This window comes from Lagopus muta, chromosome Z (assembly GCF_023343835.1).
Source record: "Lagopus muta isolate bLagMut1 chromosome Z, bLagMut1 primary, whole genome shotgun sequence".
Taxonomy (NCBI): domain Eukaryota; kingdom Metazoa; phylum Chordata; class Aves; order Galliformes; family Phasianidae; genus Lagopus; species Lagopus muta.
The window spans coordinates 25,667,818-25,672,796 of record NC_064472.1 but is presented as its reverse complement, the minus strand read 5'-3'; positions in this window follow the sequence as shown (position 1 = coordinate 25,672,796).

The window sequence follows — 4,979 nt, the reverse complement described above, 5'->3', positions numbered from 1 at the left end:
AACTAATGGGTACAATTAATATAAATAAAAATCAATCATAATTCAGAGAATTCCTATGGATATGAGCATCCCTACATTTTATCAGTGTGGTGCATGTGTTGGATCAAACTGCTCCGGCAATTCGCAAAGGAAGTCTGGGTGACTCCTGCCCTTTACGTGGGTAGGGGGCCTGCACCCACAGCTCCTGCAGAAGCAGCAAGGATGGAGCTTCACAGAGCTCCCCAGACCATGGTCTGGGGCGCAGTCATGCTGTGTGCTGGCTGGGGCAGTCTGAGTTTTCTGCAGCAATTCCCAATCGTGCAGCAGGATGGCAGAGCCCTCCCAAGCATTGCATGGACAATGTCAATCCCCAGGTGTTTGCTGAGTATTTTGCTACCTGCAGGTGAGCCAGCACAGACTGCACATAGTGAGGCTGACCCTGGCCTCCAGCTACCCCTGCTGGAGCTGAAGAACCCATCCTGGCACTGCTGCACCTTGCAACTCCAGCCCCAGATGTGTTGCTATTTTGGCACATCCTTATACTTCTCACCCAGATTTAAGTCCTTCCTGCAGAACCCCACTTTCCACTATTAAAATAAAAAATTTCCTGGAAAACACGCAATTTGCACCAATATAGCCCCCTGCGCCAAAAATTGGAGTGTATGCTGTGTTGCTTGTTGTATGGAAAGAAAACATCCTCCAGCAGTGATGTGGAACAGGATGGTGCTGCCTGACAGGGGCCATTGCAGATATAGCTGTGGTCTTCATTTCCCAGTGTCACAGAAGCTACCAGCACGGCCCCACCTTTCTTTTTTTTTTTTTTCCTGCATTATTCATCCCACTCTTCCAATGCTGGTTTAGAGCTGTGTAGTTCTGGGTGAGAGTAATGCCACCATTAGGAGATCCGAAGGTTCTGCAATTACAGCCAGGTCTGTCTGGCCATGCATAAAGGCAATGCATCAGACCTGAAAAGCTGAAGAAGGCTGAAGGAAAATGTGGGGCTTCCTACCATGCTGACTGTTGGAAAGGAGTTTCTCACCCTTGGAGATGGCCCTACCATCCACCCCTATCACGTTCCACTTTTTTTTTTTTTTCTTCTTCTTTCCTTCTTCTTGCTTTTTCTTTGATCTATAATTCCTGCACAGCAAGTGCTTCTGCTGTGATTTGTGAAATTCATTTCTTGTAAGGCTCATAAAGGGCTTTAATTCCTGTAAAATTTGATTAAAATCTCCCAAGAATACAAACAGAATTTGTTTCAAGTTAGATGACCCATCTAACACCAAATAAGTCTTCAACAGTAGCCAACATCAAATGTTTAGGGAAGAATAAAGGACAAGAAAAACGTGTAGAAATATTTTATAGCAGCCAGAAATCTTGGCATTATTGTTTCTTTTAAGCCAAAGATAGCCCCTGAATTTAATAGGCTGTGATGGGTTTTCCACTGCGAATTTGTTCAGACAGTTTATAACATCATGTATATCTGTACCACTGAACATGTTCTGTGGTGAAATGTTTCCCAGCTTTAACCACACATGATATGAAGTGTCTCCATCAGTTTGCTTTAAGCCAGTTACCTGCTCATTTAAGGCAACACTCCCTCATTTTCTTACCAGAAGAGGCAGTGAACAATTAATTATTTTCAGCCAAACTCTCCCTGCCATTCATGATTTCTTTTTATCACATCTTGTTTGGTGGTCTCATTTTCATTCTGAAGTGTTCTGTCTCAGAAGCACTGAATTAGTGCAGAAATAACAGCACTGCTGATAACCTTGGCCATCCATCTCTCTACACCTTTTCTACGTCAGCCCATTTGGTAGCTGTTCACAAGTGTCTGTAATTGCAAAAAGAACCACGCCTAGACAATCACTTAGCAGAGCACAAGATGTCTAAATCTGCTTTTACAATTTTCATTTGAATGTACTACTTAAAAATAATTAAAAAAAAAAATTAAGCAAGAATCTATTCCTGTTACTAGAAGGACATTTGACATTCAGAATAGAGCACCAGTAGATCTAGTTGATACAGCAGGGTACTTATCACAGTAACTAGTTCCTAGTTTGCTTAGATTACATTTGATTTCACATCTCTGCTTGATACTGAAAGTTCTCTAACATTCTCCCTTACATTCTTTCTAATATCACCCCTAGGTTATTTGTTGCAGACAGGCAAATTAAGAGAGAGATTCCATAATTAATGTATCAGATATTTCAGGTATTTTCCATTTAATTCTGTAGTGATTCGAGTAAGCCATGAAGTAGTACAAACCCATTCATGAAACTGGTGAGTACTGGCAGGTATACTTTCCTTCCACTTACAAGTCCTTGGGGATTAGCTACACTGCAGTAAAAGATGGAGGAGATCGATTTTCCATCTAAAATTAAGGGGGTGTTGGGCTCCTGCCAGGACTGAAGCAGAATTAACAGCTTGCTGCTGTGGAGGTAGGACAGTCCTTGTTCCCTCCCCGCCTCTGGCCACCTGCGCCCATCACTTACCTCCTGCTGAGCACCGAGCTGACCCCAGAGACCGGACAGCCAAAGGCAAAACACGGAATGAATCACACCCACACAGCTGTCAAGGCATTAGCATGCTGAGCACGTCCACGGCAGCATGTTGAGAGCTGCACATCTGAAAGCAGGGCAGATTTAGTCCTGATTCACCCTAGGCTAAATGTGCCATCCTTGGAAGAGACAGTGCTGTGTTGGGGTCATGTTATACCAACTTCTCTGATGTGTAACCTGTTGTCTTACCGAGGGTCAAAGCTCTTCTGTGCCTTATATGAAAGAATTCCCTCAAATTCTGCATACAGGATGTGTGCAGGATCCATCTGCTCAATTCTCTGTCACCTGTGCATAAACATAAGGTTCCGTTTATTCCACATACAGCCAGTGAGGAATATAGTGACTTCTGGCTGTTCTCTATGCTCCAGCAAGATGAAACCTTTTCTAGACAAGCCTTTGCCAGTCTGTTTAACACCAACTGTAAGCATCCAGTAAATGCTCTTCTTAGACAATGAAGTTTGTTACGGATTTCTCCATACAAATCAACAGCACTTGATACAGCATCGCAGTACCTGAGATGGAAACAGTGCTGCCCTTAAGTTCAGATTTCCTGGGCTCCCCATTCAGTGTTTGTACCTTTAGTATCTGTACAAAACTTGTGAGCTCCTAATTCATGAATGATATCAGGGCTTTTGGAGATGGTTTATTTTTGATCCATCTCTCTCGTAATACTGCTGACATGCCACGTACTTTGGCCCTCCTGAGTGCTGAGCAGAGCATTCTTTTGAACAAACACATTCTAAAGAGACACGGAATGTCAGATGGATTCCCTTTACTGTCGGAAAATACACTTAATATGTGCTCTTTGTGTTCACTGGCAATCAGAACACATATTACTTCATTTCAGCCTTATTACTTATGGCTACAGTGTGAGATTAATTTCCAGAACATGATACTAAATTAACACCTCTTCTCAGTATACCCTGTTATAATTTACAAAGCACTGGCCACATCTTCCTGGACAAGTTTCCCTCTGGCACTATGACAGGAGTTTTTGCCATTCTTTTGCCTTTCATCTTGCACACAAATCAGGAGATGATTTTCAGGTCCAACCATTTAACTCACTTTTTCCATTCCTATGCTTCTGTGCAGCTAGTGAACATTTATTTAGTAATTGATACTCTTTGATGATTTTGAGATTCTAAGTTTCATCCCTTTTTGAGAACTCATAATGTGCTCCCCGAGCTCATGCTCTGTTTCAGTACTATTGGTTTTGTATCTGTTTTGCCCTCTACAGAAGTTGTTCGAGTACAAGTAAATCCAGGCTTAAGTTTATGTTTCCCATTAGGCAATTACACAAATAGGAATGGAGAAAACAAGCCAGTGCTATTTTAGCCTTCTAAAATACTTATTCTCTGATGTAAAGTTTATTTTCTGAAGGTCTGCTGTTTGCTCCAGGAAATGTAACCAAATCTAACAGAATTTCTCAAATTCAGTTCTTGAACTGCTTCAGTTGATTCCTGATATGACTCAGTGATGTGGTTTTAGGCATAATTTGTCTTCCAAATCTCTCATAGGGGACCGTGAGATCATACCTCCATTCCAGTTAATCCTAGGCTGACAGCTGGGGCTGCGTTTTCTGCAGCTTCTATCTTGGAACAATCTTTCTGTGATCCATTTTCACTTCAGTAAGTCAGCCCATTATTACATTCTGCATGTTTGTAATCATCAGTTGCCCTGGTAATTCTGAAATCCCTCTTACATACTGACGGCTGGCTGTGATAAATCTGAAGGTGAAACATTTGTTGCTTTTACTTTCAATCTTCCTGCAGTTACTTTTCTTTCCCTATTTTTTTTCTATCTGGGCGACATTCCTTTTTTGCTGCAGGTAACTGTCAATGTCATCTTGCAACCAATTCATAACCTTTCTTTTCCTTTCAGAATGAACTCTGTCCTCCTGAAATTTCTCCCCAATTCCCACTCCTCCTGAGTTCAGTTTTTCCCTTTCTGAATCATTCTGAATCAGCTCGAGGGTTTGCTTGTTCAGATCTGGTAATATGGTCTTTTTCTCATTCTTCTCTTAGAAAAGAGAAGTTTTGCTGTTCCAGTGTCATAGATATCCTGCAACGAATTTCTGTATTCTTTCTCCACAGCTGTCTCACTTTCCTCTAATTTTCAGAAGCGATAGAAGCCTTATAGGAGGTACTGGCGCCAGCAGCGCCTTCGGAACAGCACAGCTTTGTCACCCCTTACCACCACTAGATGGAGTGGAAGAGGGTTCTTCATTTGTTCTCATTAGGGCATTGGCATCCAAACCTCCGGCTAGCCTGGGCCACAGTAAGAGAAGAGGAACTGCCCCAGTTGGCATATAAAATATATATGATATAGTTAATGCATATGAGTAAGGAAGCTTTATATACATATCCATGTATGCATACATACATATATATGTATATATTTGATTAAAACATAAAAAGGAGGGCAGCAAAACCATAAGACTGA